We start from the raw sequence: 19,233 nt of genomic DNA on the forward strand, positions 1-19,233 counted from the left end.
TTCCGATGTCTTTGGCATAACATTTTAAGGGCAGTGACAAATGGGAGCATGTTTATGGAGGATTCCAACTCGTACGATCATAGACTTAGAGCTGGCCTAGATCTTAGAATCTACTTCATCTGACTCTCCTCATCTTACAATTAAGAATCCGGGGGCAGCTGGTGGCTCCATGCAGAGAACACTGGGCCTAGACTCTGGAAGTCCTCAGTTTGAATTAGCTATGTGATCCTGGGCAAGTCTCTCAGCCTCTGTTTGCCCCAGCTTGCTCAACTATAAAATGGGGATAATAATAGCACCTCCTTCTCAGGGTTGTTGTCAAGATCAAATGAGATATTTTAAAAAAAAATAAAAAGTGTTTAGCACAATGCCTGGCACATAATAAGCTCTATATAAATGCTTATTCCCTTTTGCTTAGGGAGGTTAAATGACTAGTGAGGGAGGTCTTGGTAAGGTATGGCACACAAGAATAGTTTGAAGAAATTAAAGGATGTTTGTCCTGGGAAAGAGAAGATTAAGGGAAATGATAAGTGTATATAAGTATTTGGAGGGTTGTCCTCTTCAAAAATGAAGGACAAAGATCTACAACTATGGGTTGTAATATGGAAGCAAGATTAGGGTTATTCTGCTAGGCCTCAGGGGCCAGAACTAGGAGCAACGTGTAGAAATTCGTTTCATACTGTGCAAAAGTGGAATGGGCTGCCTTGGTGGACGATAATGACATGCCCATCACTGGAGGTCTTCAAGAGGCAGTCAGATGATTGCTTCTCAGAGAAGATGTGGTGGGGGATGCTGTCCCTGCTTAGATACCAGCTCAATTGGGTAACCTCTGAAGTCACTTGCATGGGAGAGATTCTGAAATTCAAAGGTTCTATTTGGAAAAAAAAATTTATGGTCTGAGTCTTATCCTGTTGTCCTAGCACTTGATCTTAAAGTAGACTGTTGTCTTTTAACATTTGTTCATATATAATAGGTAATATTGTCTTGAGTACCTGTGGGATGAGTGAATGAATTTTTTACTTAAATATAGAATATTACTACTCTTTAAATGAATTAAAAATTTTAAAAACTTATTTGCATGTTACATTTAGGTCATGAACTTGCAAGTTTTGCAAGTCTAGGACGTTATGATTATTAGCTTTTTATAGAATTCACTTTGAAAAAACACTTTGTGGACAAGTCATGTAATCCTCAGTATCCTGGATGCTTCTCTAGCACTATAAATTGCAGATTAGTTGTAGTGGGAGGAGTTTCCTCATTGGATGTTTCTTGTACTAGGTTCAGTCCCCCTTCTTTTCCTTTCCCCCAAAAAAGAAAGAAAAAAAAACTCTGCCATTCTAAAGTACAAAATTGTCAGGAAACTTGACACATGCTTTGTTACTTGTTCTCTTTTGATTATGTGATCACTTTATTTAAAAAGCATTTTAATTGTCATAAAAGAAAAGGAAATACTAATTTTATTTACCCTAAAATATCTAGGCAAATGCCTAAAGTTTCACTGAATTATCTATCCTCCTAATTCATTATCTTTTTAAAAAAAATAATTTGACAGTTCTCTCTTCATTCTTTTACTGTATCAAATCTCAATTAAAGCTAAGGAGTAAGTCCTGTGTTTATATCTGGCACAAAGTAGCCTCCCCAGATATTTTTTGATTGGTGAAAGGAGCATTATTTCAGTTCAATCCAACAAATATTTAGCACCTGTTAAGTGTTGTCAAAGGAAAAACAAATGCTACTGTACTCTACCAAGAAATAGTTTTTTGTTAATTTAATGTAAGTATTTCTAGTTTAGAGAGAACTATGTCCAAATCAACATAGCAACTCCATCTTTTGTCAATTTCACTACTCCAGGATAATTGAAGGTCACATTTGTAAGGAATCTTAATCAAAGAAAAGATACAGGATGAGGTTAATTTTCCAGAATAGTCACTTAAACTTCAACACATATCTATCTTTCCTTGGCCATTTCTCTCAAAGATCAAGAGGGAATTAATATCTACTGTATAACAAGAGACACTTCTGGAAAAAAAAAGTGGGGGACACTTTATAGACCAATCACTTCTGGAGATTGGAGGCCATGATCTTTCCCAGACCAGACATATTTTTCTCCTAAATTTTGATTTCCACCTTTAATCGAATTTTATTACTTTCTAACCCTTAGCATAACATTACATATGGTAGTTTATCACATTCAAATTCTTAAATGAATTTGTGATTTCATTGATTTAGGAATTTAGCCCCAATGACATAAAATGAAGCCCATCCATGTTTGCTCATACTGAGTCGAGTCCATTTCCTCCCAAAATTTGTTACAAATGGTCCACTCTGTGTGCTAAAGGTCTTCCTAGATTTCTTCCTTCTCCTTGTCAAAGCCCGGAGTCAGGAAGACCTGAGTTCAAATCCAGCCTCAGACACAAGCCATATGACCCTAGGCAAGTCTCTTAAGTTCTGTTTGCCTGTTTCCTCCATAGTTAAATGGGGTTGATAACAGCACCCATCTAGGAGGGTTGCTAGAAGGATCCAGTGAGATAATAGCTGTAAAGCACTTAGCACAGTGCCTAGCACATAGTAGGGCCTACATAAATGCTTATTCCCCAACCCACTCCCCATAGTATAATCCTACTCCCCCTCCTTTATTGCCAATCTCTCCCCATATACTAACTCCTTCCCTGCTCCTTAAAAATATGTCCCCGCCATTTAAAAAGAGGACAAAATGCAAACAAAGAAAAACAGCCCTCATTTGATCCTGCCTTCCCCCTAGCTGTTGCCTTATATCTCTCCTCCCCCTTGTAAACAGATCTGTACCCTTTATCTCCTACTCTCCTCACTCTCTTCTAAACTTTACTGTCTGCTTTTCAACCTCATTGTTCAGTTGAAATGAAATAATCTTTTCAAAGGTACCAATGATTTTTTACTTGCAAGATTTAATAACTTTTTCTCAATACTCATTCTTCTTGTCCTTTCTGCATCGTTTGATTCCGTTAATCACCTGCTAGATTCTCTCTTCTTTCTAAGGTTTTGTGGCCTTGCTCTCTCCTGATTCTCCTCCTACATGCCATATTATTGTCAAGGGCACCACCTTCCTCTTAACCACCTGGGCTCATTGTATGTATGTATACATATGTATGTATATGTATGTATGTCAGAATGTACTGACAAGCACATTCAAGTGCTTTGTCCACCAGTCTTTTTCAGTCTCCTGTTAAGTTTCTTCATCAGTTTCACTCCTGTTAGCAATGGGTGTTTCTCCAAACTCTGCCATGGACCTTCACTTTTTGCTCCAGACTATCCTACATGGTATCCTTATCAGCTACCATGGGTTCCTTTACCATCCATGTGCAAATGACCTTCAGGTCTATTACATGCAACCCTAGTCAGTCTCTCAGTCCTGAATCACCAGTTGCATTTTTTATCCATTTGTTGCATCTCAATCTTACCATATTCTCCCCAAACCCTTTCCTCTTCAGATTTCTCTGTCTTTCTGAAAGTACCATCATCCTCCCCCATACACAGATCCTTCACCTCAGTGTCACCTTTGACTCCCCCAATATTTCATTCTTTGCCAGATACTGTCATTTCTACCTTCAAAACATATCTAATGTATTTACTTCTTTCACTGTAGTTCAGGCCCTAATCATTACTCACCTGGACTATTGCAGCAGCTTTCTAACTTCTAACTTCTCACCTCAAGACTCCTCCTACTTCAGTTCATCTTCTACTCTGTTGCCAAGATGATTTTTTCTGAAGTATAGGTCTTACCATGTCACCTCCTTGCTCAGTAAATTCTAATGGCTTCTGTTATCATTGTCAGGTAGTTGATCAGCATTTATTAAGTGCCTATTGTATACCAAACATGGTACTGTGCTCTAGGGAGACAAAGAAAGGCAACTAATGCTGACTCTGCCCTTGTAAAATTCACAGGTGGGGAATTGGGGAAGATTTTGGAGGAGATGACATTTGAGTTAGGCTGTAACAGAATGGTTAGAATTTCAAATGATATAGGGTGATGGGCGGGAATTTCATGCTTAGGGAATGATGTAATTGAAGGTATGAGGGTAGGTAAGTGTGGAATGTATTAAGGGGATTGTTTAGTTGGCATGTATATTGTAAGGTCACATGTGACCTTGAGGTCACAGGTTCCCCACCCCTGTACAAGTCCCATTGACAGCTTATCTGCTTAGAGAGTTGTCTGGGACACTGAGAGGTCAGATTGTCTTGTTCTTGGTCACACAGCAAACCTTGAAGTCAGGTCTTCTGGCTCTTAGACTGGCTCTCTTATCCACCAAGGTCCTCCACCTCTCCATACTATCTCCCCCTACCAAAATAATATAGTTGGAGGATCAGTGTTTTATATATAAATCACAGTATGATTGTCCTTAAAAACTTACTCTAGTATGTTCTAGGAGACTTTTTGTTAACATTTGAAGATCATTTTTTACAGATGTTCACTTAAGGCATTTTTCCCCTCTAAATAAGAGATATGTGATGATAAACACATGGGGTGGGGGTGGGAGGAATTCCTCTGATTTTACTTTGATCTTATGTATTAGTTTTAAAGTTGAATGTGATTTGAAGAAAATTAACTCACTTTAATGAAACTTCCCTGAGTTGTCTTTTACCCTATGTTGAAAGTCAGATCACAGGGTGATTTAAATTTTAGGTGTTAGAATATAGTCTTCTTGAATGACTTCTCATGATCTTTGCCACATCAATGCTTTCGTTTTGGGTAATGATGTTCTAATACCACTGTAGACAGGCTTCTTAAGGAAGAGGGGGCTTTAAATTCCACTTGCAGGGGACAAAACATGATGTGGGTTTTTTTTTCATAAAATTTGAATCCAACCTACACAATTGGTTTGTGGGTTGAATTTTATGGAAGGCTTTTAAATTAATGTCACTGAAATATTATGTAATAGGAGTAAATGGCACTAAGTAGCTATTGCATTAGTGAAAAAAAAAAAGCACTCACTACCCAACCCTTGGTAATCTAGAGGGTGGGAAGAGGCATTGTACCCCTGACTTTGAAGAAGCTTTTTGAAAGGTTTAATCTGTTTCTTTCAAAAGGAAAGAGTAACTGTCAAAAATTCTATTGCCCTGACCAAGAAACCTACCTATACCAGACAATTTTTCTTGTATTTAAAGTTTCTGAAGCTAAAGTTGCTAAATGAGGGTAGGAGGGAGTTTGTTTTATTTTCCTGAGAAGCTTGCCTAGTAGAGAAAAAGCTGGGCTTAGAGTGTGAAAGACCTAGGTTTAAATCCTTCCGTAGTAGCTGTGGGACTGTACATGTGCCACTTAACCATCTTTGAGCCTTGGTTTCCTTTTCTGTAAAATGGGGATAATATCTGGAGTATTGATCTCTCCATAGGATTGTTATGAGTCTCCAAAGAAATTCTCCACATGTTCTCTGCAAACTTTAAAAAACGATAAAGAAAATTTTTAACATTTATCAACAATGGAAAAATTTTCTTTTTCAGAAGTTAGATCCTTTGGCTTGAATAATTAAGTAGGAAATCTCAAAATTCTTCCATCAGTTGGTTAAGATGTCTATATTTTATTGATAGATTTCAGTGGGGACTTAAGGACCTATAGAACCCAAATATGAGAGAGTCAAAGAGCCAGTGAGTGAGCCATAGGGATACTGACATATTAGATAGCATGAAGGTCCTTTTTAGCCTATACTGTACCTTTTTTAAAAATTTCCTTTTTTGTGTTTTGTGAAATTTTCCAAGGTTTCTTTCTTGATCTTTATTTTCCCACTATACTGAGTACCAAGTGTGACCCTTCACATCTTTAGGAAAATATAGCCCATAGGAAAGCAAATGAACTGATACAAGGCACAACCAAGTGCATTTCTCAAAAAGATTATTTAATTGTACCTCAGTGCAGTGCTTTTTACTTAACGGTAAGTTGCCTTTTGAATTTACTCTTACCTTCTTTTCTAGTCTTTACTTACATATGCTTTCATTGACTTCTCCAATGTCACCCTTTGACTCTATGTGGTTTGTGAAATGAAATGGATCATGCCAAATTCATCTTCATTAAATAACTTTTTAAAGTTATGCTGCCCACTAAGCCTTCTGACTTCAAAAATCTATATCTAAATACTGTGTTTGCAACTTATTGTATTTCCTGGAAATAGATGCCTAATAGAGAATCTGCTGATCCCTCATCTGCTTTTTATGGCCCATTAGTAAGGCACTAACTTTGTCCAGAAGATGAACTGTCTAACTAATTCGCGTTTTAACATGGAACAGCATTTTCCCTTGAAGATTTGTATTTTTTTTCAGTCACAATTCTAGTTTTAAATAGATAGCTAAGTGACACAGTAGAGAGAACAAGGGACCTGGAATCAGGAAGACTTTCTTGGAACTCAGATATTTACTGTGTGACCTTGGAAAGGTCATTTAACTACTGCTAGCATCAGTTTCCTCATCTGTAAAATGGGAATAATAATCCCACCTACCTCTTTAGTAGATACTGCTGTTGTATCAAATGTGATAATATTGCTAGAGTACTTTGTGTACTTTAAAACACTATATAAATGCTGGCTATTAGTTTTACATTGTATATATTAACTTTATTTATATGTATCAGTTTTCTATTCTTTAAAATATATAACCTTTTAACAACTTTTTCTTTGCCAGAAAGGGCATATACGTTAAAGGGAGAGACAATTAAACTATGAGGTAAATGTAGCAAATGAATGTTTTCTCCCTGGTAGGCTGTCTTGGCTTTTGATGGCAAGGGACATCCTGAAGATTGAGAACCCTTGAGTGGATCAAGTGTGGATTTTAGAAACAAACACTAGACCCTTAGGATTCAGAAAGACCTCAGATTGATTTCATAATGAATCTGAAATAGTCATTACCCAGGTATCAGTTTTGTTAAAAGATCTAGTTGTTTGTACCTTTCAGTATGAATAAAAGATCTTTGGTTAATAATTATGAGCATTCATGCTATTTATGATTCAAAGTTTTCAATGTTTTTTAGGATTCCTGTGCATTGTCCTCATTCGGTACCAATTCAGAGTGCACTTTCCCTATCCCCATATCCAAAGCTTTTATTTTTACTGGGAATAGTGGAGAGGACAATGAGACAATCAAAATAGTTCCAGAAGGAACCACAGAAAAACCAAATACTACTGACATAGAAATGGGTTTTCATGTACACACACACACACACATACACACATACTTATGTGTGTATGTGCGCACACACATGTGCACATGCACAACAAAGTGGGGCAGTGGATAGAGCACTGGGCCTGAAGTCCGTAAGACTCATCTTTCTGAGTTCAAATCTGTCCTCAAGCATTTACAAGCAGTGTGACCCTGAGCAAGTCACTTAATTCTGTTTATCTCAGTTCCTGATCTGTAAAAAAAAGTGAGCTGGAGAAAGAAATGGCAAACCACTCCAGTATCTTTGCCAAGAAAACTCCAAGTAGGATCACGAAGAATCAAACACAGTTGAAAGAACTGAATGTGTGTGTGTGCGCGCGCACAATATTTCCATAAGTCTTCTGCTTAGCTATAACCAAAACCAGATTTTTTTCAGGTTTAAAATGAAGTGCTTTGATCAAGATAGGAAGCTCTAATCTCTCAAGTGGTGAAATTAAGACTTTGGACTGATTTTTTTTAACATCAGTATAGCTTTTGTTTCTGCAAGGCTTGTAGGAGTGTAAATTGATGACACCTTTAAGACTCCAAACTAAATAACTAAAACTCCAGACTCATTCTTCCACACATGTACAAAGTCTCCCCAAAATTCCTCAGGAATATAAACATTTATTTTGAAAAGAATCTTCAAATTGAAAATAAGTCAATGATATTGTCCGATGGTAAAACAGAACAAAAGGACTGTTTAAAACCATTGTACAACCTGTAATTGATGAACATATCAATTAACTGAAACATTTCTAGCATTCCAGTTGACAAAACAAATACGAGGGTTTTCATTTGAGGATTTCATTGAGATATAAATGTTATAAATATATTTTATAATTATAAATATATTACAGATATATTTAGAAATATTAGTCTAGTAGATGACTTAGACCACCTTTTCCCCTATCTTGATCTTAATCTAAATCTGAATGTCAAATTATGAAATATTAGATGAGAATTTTGAAAACCTTTAGGCTGACTCTAATAAATGCATTTATAATGTCCCTACTTCTAATGATGAACTCACTACTTTACAAAACTCTCCACTCTATTTTTGTACCACTCTGTTACACATTGAGCTAACATCTATCTTCCTGAAACTTCTATCATTGTTTTTACTGATTTTCAGAACTGCACAGAATAAGTCTAATTATCCTTCACATATATGAAGATATCAAATATATGAAGATTTCCTTCCTTCCCCCCGAGTCATTCACCAAGTCTTTTCTTAGGGCTGAATATCCTTGGTTCTTTCACCTGTTCCTCATACTGTAAGATAACTAACAAGTAACATCTTGTTTGTTTTGTGATTTCTCTCTGGTTAGTCAATGACCCTCTTAAAACGTGGTGCTCAGAGTACAGTGTTGCAAATGTAACTAGCGAAGAACCCAGGGGAACTATATCATCTCCTGGGAATAGACACTATAATTCTCTTAATCAGAACCATAACTAACTTGGGCTTTGGGGGCCTGGAATAAGGAGAATGGTACAAGCTGTGGGTCTGGGGAAGCTTACCTAGCATATGATCATTAGAGGGAGGAAGCATATTGCAACATACTTCAAAGTTGTCATGCTGCTGAGGACTAGCCAAAACAGGGCTGTGGATGCTAGGGCAGCTGCTGCCAAGGAATGTTAGTGGCATTGTAAAGAGACTGCTGTCATCAGGGGTGAGGCCAGTAGGGGGAGATACCAAGAGCGACACTGCTGGAAGCAGGAGGAGGAAGCATGTTATCTCCATCCTTTAAATTTTTGCACCCTAGGGAAAGAACCCAATCGCCCCTACCCTAGTTATGACTTTGCTGTTAACGCAGCTTAAGACATAACCATATCATACTTCTTTTGTTTGGTTGATTTTTTTCCCCTACCTAGATATATTTCTATTTGGCCCATTGTTCTGAGTTCCTTTTTGGATCCTAAGTTCTCTCCTCTGGTATGCATTGTTTTTTCATCTTTATATCATATTCTTTCATCTACAAATTTGATAAGCATATCATCTATAGTTTTCGTTGAAGTTATTGTTTCATATTTTAATCAGGACACAGGACAGTGCTTGAACAAATTAGCTGCTTTTTTTTTTTTTTTTAGCATTGGATGGATACAAAGATTGTAAACAAGGTTTTATTTCTGCTTCCTAATTCTCTCTCCCTCTGTGAAAGACAGAGCAGTCACAGAATGACATGACAAAGTTCTTCTCCCATAGTTTTCAGTCTCAGAATACAACATCCTAACAAAAGGTCCAGAATTTCAAGGGAATTAATGAAAAGAAATGCAAGGAAAGGCAGCCTAGCCATACCAGATCTCAGATTATGTCATAAAGCAGCAATTATCAAAACTACATGGCACTGACTAAGAAATAGAGTGGTAGATAAGTAGAATAGGTTTGGTATACAAGATACAGTAGTCAGTGACTATAGTAATCTATTATTGATAAATCCCAAAACCCCAGCTTATGGAATAAGAACTCACATGACAAAAATTGGCAGAAAAACTGGAAAACAGTAAGGCAGAAACTGGGCATAGACCAACACCTTATATATTATATCAAAATAAAGTCAAAATGGGTACATGATTTAGATATAAAGGCTGATAAGCAAACCAGGAGAGCAAGGAATAGTTTACTTGTCAGACTTACAGAGAACAGAAGAATTTATGACCAAATAAGAGATAGAGAACATTATAAAATGCAGAATGGATAATTTTGATTACATTAAATTGAAAAGTTTTTGTACAGTCAAAGCCAATGCAAGGAAGCAGAAAACTGGGAAAGAATTTTTACAACCAGTATTTCTGATAAATGCCCTGTCTCTAAAATATATAGAAAGCTGAGTCAATTTTATAAGAATACAAGTCATTCTCCAACTGATAAATGGTCAAAGGACATGAATAAGCAGTTTTCAGAGGAAGAAATTAAAGCTATCTATTGCCATATGAAAAAATGCTCTAAATCACTACTGATTAGAGAAATGTAAATCAGAACAACTCTGAGGTACCACATCACACCTATCAGATTGGCTAACATGACAAAACAGGAAAATTATAAATGCTGTAGAAGATGTGGGAAAATTGGAACACTAATGCATTATTGGTGGAGTTGTGAACTTATCCAATCATTCTGGAGAGCAATTTGGAACTGTTCTGAGAGTGCTGTTAAAATGTGCATATGTCCAGCAATACCACTTCTAGGGCTCTTTCCCAAAGAGATCATAAAAATGGGAAAAAGAACTCAGATGTACAAAAGTATTTATAACATCTCTTTTTGTGGTGGCAAAGAATTGGAAATTGAGGGGTTGCCTATCATTTGGGGAATCGCTGAACAAGTTGTGGTATATGAATGTAATGAAAACTATTGTGCTATAAGAAATGATGAGCAGGCGGACTTCAGAAAAAAAACTTGGAAAGACTTATGTGAACTGATGAGCAGAACCAGAACATTGTACATCGTAACAACCACATTTTGTGATGACTAACTTAGAGCAATTTAAGAATCTAAGACAAGTCCAAAAGACTCATGATGGAAAATGCTGTCCACATCCAGAAAAAGAACTATGGAGTCTGAATGAGTATCATTTGCTCGCTCTCTCTCTCTTTTCTTCTTTCTCATGGTTTCTTCCATTGATTCTGATTCTTCTTTACGTATTACATGCCCTGTTGAGGTGGGGGATGGGGAAGAGATGGGTAGAAAATTTGGAAGTCATAATCTTACAGAAGTGAATGTTGAAAATTAAAAATAAATATTAAAAAAATAAAAAGAATACAGCACCCTTTTCCTTCCTGCTCTTGATCTCTTCTTCTTTCTGCCAGATGGGACATCTTATGCTCGCTACTCACCTGTCATTTTGGAGGACAATACTGAGCATGTGAGGCGTGAGTAAAATCTAGGCCGTTTCAGGTAAATTTCCTATCTAATTCAGAAGGGGAAGACTTGTGCTTAGCATGGCTTCCCCAGAACATGAAACAAATGTCCTCGGTTATACCCAGGCCAACATAAATTCATCCAAGACTAGATGATCAGTTTTCTAGGTGCAGTTCAAATATGTATCGACCAGTAGGCACTTCTAGATTTGTGAAATTTGCCTAAACAAACCAAATTATCTGAATAAGCCCAACTCTGATTTTCAGAACACATCTCCCAGTGTGGGAGAAAATTTTTTTAAACATATGGGAAGAAAAGCGTTTATACCAGATAACACTTCCAGACTTACACAGAGTGTTTATGTTAAGTATCTATGAAAGACTGTTTAGCTTTACAGTGAAGAAACTGTTCTTTGAATAAAATTGAGCTGTCTTGGAGGACGTGAATCAAAAGATTCTTTTTCTAAAGACAGTAATATGTATGTTTCCACGTTGTAGCCTTGAGAGGTTGAACTAAGCCAATTACTTTAATTAATATTTTACTTGATATGATGCATTCATTATACTTTTAAAAGTGAAATGAAATAAACCATCTTCTGCATAAATCTTTGCATCAAAATCTCAAATTATTTGTATAGTTCTTTGGTTATTCCTCTTGTTAGCATGTTCTGTCTTTTCCATTTGCCCTGTCTCTCTACCCTCTGGAACCTTGCTGCCTGCCATCTAACCTACTGATGTAATCTAAAGACCACTGAGTTTTGCCATCTGTCCCCTTGCTGAATCCTTAGGTGTCTGTGATTTTCCATCTACACTGCTGCTCGACTGTCTTTTATTTGTTGCCTCCTCCAATAAAGTTGTGAGTTTATTGAAAGTGGGCATTGTCTATTTTTTTTCCTATTTGTCTCTCCAGTACTTAGCATGGTTTCTTGGCGCACAGTAAACTCCTAATAAATTTCTTTTCATTTATTCAAGAAAACTGAAATAATAGATTCTTTTCATATAGAATTATGGTACACTAGATAAGAAATAAATTATCCATCTTAGTATACTTTGCTGAATAGAGAAGTGCAGTTGGGGGTCAGTAAACTTGGTTTTGAGTTCCAACTTCACCACTTACTAGCTATATGACTGTATAAATCACTGAACAATTCTGAGTCTCAGTTTCCCCACCATAGTAAGAGGATAATAATATTTACACCATTCCTCATGGAGTCAGTGTGAGGAAAATAGAAAATAGTTTACAAATTATAAATGTGAAGTGTTGGCTTTTTTGTTAATCTTCTCCACTAAGGATAGACCAAGTTAGAATGGAAATAAACTTGAACTGAGGAATTCATTATACCTTTGAGAAAATACCAGCACACATGAAGTTAAATCCCCATAGAAGATCCACCAATAGTTTAGTAACTTGCCTCTAATTTTGTTTTTACATGGGGACAAATCTATCATTAATAACACTTTCTTTCAATATTTGAACAGTCCATCTCATTTTCCAATCATACATTTATGAGAAGTTATCTTTTATGATACCACCTGTGTGGAAGTCAGATTTTATTAATATACTGCAAGCTAAACTCATTATATATATATGTATATATATATGTACATATATATATACATATATATATCTTCATTGTCTTTGGGTTATCTACAATTTTCAGTCTTCAGAGACTGTGATATTACATGATTCAGATAATGTCACTTTACCCAGAAAAAATACTAGTGTTGGGTTTTTATTTTAGGGATCATCTTGGAATCATTGAAAATGCTTTTCAGTTTCCCAAATGCAGTACAACTTATTTTCTTTCTGCTGTTCAAGTTTGGGCCTAGATCATGGTCCATTATAGTAACTCTTTAAGATAAATGTATAGATGGATTAACTCAGTGGAGTCTCCAACTCCATGTCATACCCTGTATGGTAAACATTTTTCATCCATTTGTTTTTTCCGTGTTGATTGTTAAGCCAAAGTGTGACTATGGCTCCTATTAAAGAGGCTAGGGCTTACTACAATCAGAACATGTTAGGAACAAATAGATGCATATGGAAAACAGTACCATTTTTAGACAGTCCCTTTTTCTTTTTCTGGTTTGCCCTGGTCACACCCATTACAGGCTCAAAAAACCTTTATTTGTTTTACTTTGTTTGGTTGTTTCAGGCCTTTGTCTTTTTTCCTCCAGTAAACTCCTTAAAGGCCAGGACTGTTTTATTTATGTCTTTTTAAACTTTCTAGTGGTTACCACAGTGCCTGGAACATAATTGATAGCTATAAATCCTTGTTGAATGGAATTGATGAGAAGATTATGGGAAGAAAACGTTCAGTTTTGTCAGTGAATGTTGCGTGATCTTAATACATGCATGAGTATCTTTGTTAAAGAAGAGTCTCTTATTCTTTCAAAATACTTTAAAATTGTCCATATCATATAATAAGACCTACTATTCACTATATTTCAGCTATTTTGGTCTGTGAAGTTGTGTCTTCTATAGAATATCAATTGCAAATCCTGCCATTTTCCTTTCTCATTTTCATTTAGATTGCAGCACCCAAAATATGTGGATAGATTAGGGATAGGAAACCTGTGGCCTCAAGGCCACATGTGATCCCCAAGATGTTCAAATGCAGCCAGTTGGAGGCAATCAAAGGGCCATACTTGAGGACCTTGAGGGTCACATGTGGCTTTGAGATCGCAGCTTCCCCATGCCTATGTGTGTGTAGATCCTTCTTCCACAGATTTTGTGGGTCATGAAAAGTTGGCTTATAGCTTGGTAATTTTAGAAATGATTCAGTCACATTTTTTTTTTGTAGCCACCTGATTTTCCCTCCATTTGTTCAGTATCTTTGCCTCTTTCAGATATCTTGAAAATTCATCCATTAATTTTTTTCAAAACCATGTAATTTCTAGCATGGATTTTTTTCTATGTGTACTTGGTCTGTTCCACCTGCACTTTTCAGATTGGTTTTCTTTATTACTATTTCTGCTTCTTCAAGTAAAAGATGTCAGAGTCTAAATGTAGTGGTCCCAGTGTCATTAATTATGAAAATAGTTTGTTAGACAAATGCTGTCATATTTTTACATTTTTTGTTTGTTTGTTTCCTTGCTTCCAGTTTTTGGAATGATCTGGCGTAACTAATTGGACCTCACACCAGGCTTTTTGCAAAGACTGGTCTTCACTTTTTTAATCAGGTGAAAAATGTCAGTATCTACTGTCCTCTGCTGTTGTGCTTTATAAATAAATGTATATCCCACATCAATCTTCCCTTTGTCTTCTATCTCTTGGCTTGGTACAGAAATTGAGTACAGTAGAATCTCTGTTTACTAATTTAATTCGTTCTGAGATTCTGTTCCTCATGCGATCTGTTTGTATTGGAAAGCGAATTTTCCCATAGGAAATAATGTAAAGTTGGATGATCAGTACCACATCCTCAAAAATATTCATATAAAAATAATTTTAAGTAAGTTTTTTGTCCTTGAAATGCAGTAGCAATGGTTATTATGCAATATAAACCAAAAATAAATTAACTTGCACTTTACCCTTTAGAAGAGTCATGGCTGGTGTGAGGGAGGTGAGAGGGAGGAGGAGGAGGAGGAGGAAGAGGAGGAAGGGTTATTGTTTGGAAGGAGAATCTCCTATGAGAACATCAGGGATTTCAATGGGAGTGTTCTCTCTTACGCTGCTTTAACTAAAAGTAAGACTAACTACTGCCTTCACTTATTTTTCGTTTTTTAGAATCATTTTCAGGTTTTGACTCACTGATTTATTTTATTTACGTTCACTTCTAAGAATCTAATGACACTTGTTTTTGATTTTTTAAAATTAATTTGTTTTCAGTTTTCAACAGTCATTTCTGTAAGTTTTAAATTTTCACCCCCTCCTGCCCCCCTCCCTCCCTGAAACGACATACAGTCCTTTATGGGTTCAAAAAAAAAAAAAACCCCAAAGCCATTGCCCTAGTGATGCTCCCTTCGTGAACGTTCAAGTCCAAACATGACATCCGTACTGCAAATTTTTGTTCATCTTGCAAGACAAATTTTGCGAAAAATTTTTCCTCATCCAGCAAAGCATGCATAAACCAGGTTACTCTTAAACCAGGGTTCTACTACAGCAGTTTCAGGGTCCTTTTGGTCTCCTTGTTATGGTCATTCTTTAACATTCTAAGGAATGGTGATGTTCCATGTGAATATCTTTCTCATTATCTGTTTCCCACTTTTCAGGAAGACTACAGTGCCTCCCCCTATAGAATGCAAGTTTCTTAAAAGCAGGGACAGTTTTCATTGTGAGTCCCCTACTTCCTAGGGCAGTATCTGGCATATAATTGGTATTTATTAAATGTATGATGATTGCTCCTATAACCCCCAATTCCCTACGTATATTTTGGGTTAAATAAACTTTTAGAGGCAGCCTCAAAACTGTCTTTAAAAATAAGAATTACTCATATCTGACCAGGATTGCTTGGTGACCCAAGCAAGGGATTAGATTAGATGGAGGATTGTAGTAGCTAAGTGCTTAGCACACAGTGGGTTTATGTTGTTGTCATTATTTGTTGTACCCCATTAAATATTGTGCTAGATGCTATAAAGTGACCTAAGCAAATATAGTCTTTGCCCTGTGGAACTTAGAGTATTCAACTTGATGAATTATCTATGCTTGTATCAATAAATACGAAATAGAAATAGTGGAATTACTTATTGGCTTGGTTTTTCGTTTGTTCTCTCTGTCATCAAACATTTCTTGAGTTTCTATGTTGTCCAGGTCATTGCACTGGGGGCACTCTGGAGTTATAAAGGAAGTGGAAGGGAAGCTCCCAGCTTAGGGAGTTTATAGTACAGAAAGTGATAAAAGAAGCAAATAATAACACTGTAAACTGTGACTGGGTGTGTCTGTGTGTGATGAAAGGTACCATGTTTTCTGTATTATTTGTTGGGGGTGGTAAGCAAAGGGAAGAGAGAAAGGAGGGGAGGGGAAGGGGAGGAGAAAGAGAGAGAGAGAGACTGAAAACAGCAGAAGATGGAAAGCTTACTTTCACTGAAGGAGTTGTTATGGTTTGACTCATTTACCTGTTATTTGTGTCACCTGTTGATCTGTATCTTCTTCCTCTAGAATATGCTTTTTGTTTTATTTTGATCTTGTGATTTCGTCTTTATAAAGCAGCTTCCTCCGTAGAAATTCCCTCTACTGATAAAAATCTCTAACTTATAAGTTACATCTTTTGAACTTAGAATTTGTTTCCTGACTAAAACAGTTTAGTTCAGTTTTGAGGCTGCTTCTTTCAAGCTTTATTTAACCCAAAATATACCTGGGAAGCAGGGAGCTATAGGATCAATCATCAGACATTTATTAAGCGCCTATTATATGCCAGGCACTGCTCTAGGAAGTGAAACAGTGTTCAAGGTAAGACAGTGTTCAAAGACAAAGGAAACTGCCCTTGCTTTCAAGAAACTTGCATTTTATAGGGGAAGGCAGCATACGGATATATAAGAATATGTTCAAAATAATTTTTGAGTAGGGGTGTTGGCAGTGATATGAAGGTTAAATGAGGCACAATCCCTTTACTCATGTAATTTATATTCTTTTATCAGAGATTCCTAACCTGGAGTCCATAAACTTGTGTTTCTTTTTTAAATATTTTGATAACCGCATTTCAATATGATTATTTTGTCTTAAAATCTTATATATTTCATGCTGTGCATTTAAAAACATTTTTTTTCTGGTTTTACATAGGCTTTGCCAGACTGTCAAAAGGGTCAGTGATACACAAAAAGATTAAGAACCCTGGTCTGATGGTTCTGGCTAAATAGGGTTTATAGACTTGCTGTTTGCCATTTATATTGAAAAACGAATTCTAAGTTCTAAACAACTGCATTCTATACAAAGCACTGGCTTTGGAGTTAGGGGACCTGGGTTCAAATCCTACCTTTATTACTTAATACCTCTGTAATCTTAGGCAATCATTTAACTTCTCTGGGCCTCAGTGTCCCCGCCTGTAAAATGATGAGGTTGGATTAGATGGTCTCTAAGGTTGCTTCCAACTCTGAATCTCTGATTATGTTTTTTTATATTCCTAAGGTATACACATCTTATAGTCAAATATGCCAATAAAAGTGGTTGCTGATTTGGATGTGGAGGGAATGAACTGGAGAGAATTACAGTGGCAAGGGAAGGGGAAAATGTACAGCAGTCAAATTCTTAGAATCTTTTAGGCAAAATTTTAGGCTGGACTTTTAGGTTTAACTGGATGGCATTTGAGGTCATTGCAATTAGAAACTTATGATCCTGTGATCAGTTAATAACAAGTTAAAAGAAAATTGTGGGAACCTGGGTAGTATGGAAGCAGAGTGGGTGGAAGTAGAGACAAATAAAAGCATTTTAAGTAGTCTTTTTTTTTAAACCAGAGTTGATAATCTTGACATATTTAAAGATTTGGTCTAAGAACACTTTGCTCTTTTGAAAAGTTGCTTCAGAGCGTCTCATGGAACATAGGCTTGACATATTTGCCAAGATAGCTTTTATGGTGTCTTTTCAGGTTGGCATTTTTTTTTAACTGACCAGAAAAGCAGAATGGTTAGATATTTTCTACATGAATGCCTAGAAGTTTTACTAGTCTATATACTGGCAGCCTTGATTGAGTTGTGCCTTAGGCCAAAATTACTGAAGCCAATTCCTCTTGGATTTTCCCCTCCTGATGACTGTTCTTTGATAATTTCCATAGATGAGTGTTCCATAGTAACAGAACAGTAATTTCCTTTTATAGATTTGTCTCAATTATCTTTTCTAGTTTGGTTGCCTGCATTCTTAGGCATTTTTTCCTTGCTAGAGTTTTATGACCTGTATTTTTCTATGGTTTTTCACAAAGTTCAGGGACCATGTCTCCCCTGTCACTGATGTTTCCAGAATAGTTTTTAATGTACAAAGATTGAAGGGAGGGATGGAATTCAGCAGAGTCAGCATTCCTCATCATTATCTACTAGTCTACAACTCTAAACATAAAGGTAGGAAACTAGGAGTAATCCTCACTTTTCTCATTCCCTCATCTCCCATCCAGTCAGTTGCCAAGTCTTGTTGATTTTACCTCCATGGCATTTCTTGCATAATCTCCTTCTCTCTATTAATAAAGCTATGCCCTTCCTTCACCTTTCCTCACTTTATGATAGACTAATGTCCCTTAATTTGTCCACCTGCTTTAAGTGTCTCTGCTTCCAATCGATCCACCATACAACTGCCAAAGTGATGTTCCAAAATAACATGCACCAAGTAGAATCAAATACAAAATTCTCTGTTTGGCTCTGAATTCCCTTCAAAACCTGGATCCAGCCTCTCTAGGCTTGTTGGTCATTACTCCCCTCATGCTCTGGTCCAGTCATACTGACCTTTTTACCATTCTTTATAATCAATCTCTTGTCTCTGAGCCTTCGCATTGCCTCTCCCCCATTTTTGGAATGCACAACTTCTCCATCTATGCTTCTGAAAATTCCTATTTTCTTCAAAATTTTGATCAAGCAACCTCTTTACATGAAGTTTTTCTTCATCTCTGCAGCAACTAGTATCTCCCTCCCCCAAAGGGGAAAATTGCTTTGTATAGATTTTGAATATATTTATAAGCTCATATTGTCTCTCCCTTTGGACTATCAGCTTCTTGAGAGCAAGGACTATTTGATTATATTTGTATCCTTATTTAGTGGTAGTACTTGGCACATAATTAGTTTATTGATTGATTGTTCTGTCAACCAAATAATTCCCTGTTGAACATGATAGCTTGAAGTTTTTAGTGACAGAATGAAAAAAAGTTTGATTGCTTAGAAATTCTAATTTTATCAATACATTTGAATCTGACCGATAAAGAAGGTTCTTGTGACCACGACTTATAAGGAATAACAAATTGATCCTACTATCAAGGAAAATGTGACACAGCAAGAGAAATGTTAAGACTGGTGACTCTTGATAAAGAATCAAGGAAAAATGTACCATTATACTTGGTAATCGTAGTGTAAGACACTTCTGATCTGCACAAGGTACTCATCTCAGATCATTCATTGGCTAAGCTTGGGTACATGTAGAATCTAGTAAAAATTAATGGCTATTTTTACAACAAAAGAAGTGTTTCAAAAATAATTTAACTAATTTAAAATTTTTCACTAATTAAAAACACTCTTTCATTACCTTTCAGTCATTTGAATAGTACAAAGAAAAGGTCCAAATCAGAAAATTATGTAATGCCTTATTGT

At 36.3% G+C, this 19,233-nt stretch overlaps 1 protein-coding gene across 2 annotated transcripts in view; it reads left to right on the forward strand.

Annotated features, from left to right (window-relative positions):
- FAM110B (family with sequence similarity 110 member B) overlaps window positions 1–19,233 on the forward strand; it is a 201,457-nt gene that overhangs the window by 83,667 nt on the left and 98,557 nt on the right. Inside the window, exon 2 of one of the 2 annotated variants that reach the window (XM_072604635.1) lies at window positions 10,963–11,050. The exons of the other annotated variant lie outside the window; for it this stretch is intronic. The gene's annotated coding sequence lies outside the window, so the exon portion shown is untranslated. The remainder of the gene's footprint in view (window positions 1–10,962; window positions 11,051–19,233) is intronic. 2 annotated transcript variants of the gene reach the window in all.

This window comes from Notamacropus eugenii, chromosome 4 (genome assembly GCF_028372415.1).
Source record: "Notamacropus eugenii isolate mMacEug1 chromosome 4, mMacEug1.pri_v2, whole genome shotgun sequence".
NCBI lineage: Eukaryota > Metazoa > Chordata > Mammalia > Diprotodontia > Macropodidae > Notamacropus > Notamacropus eugenii.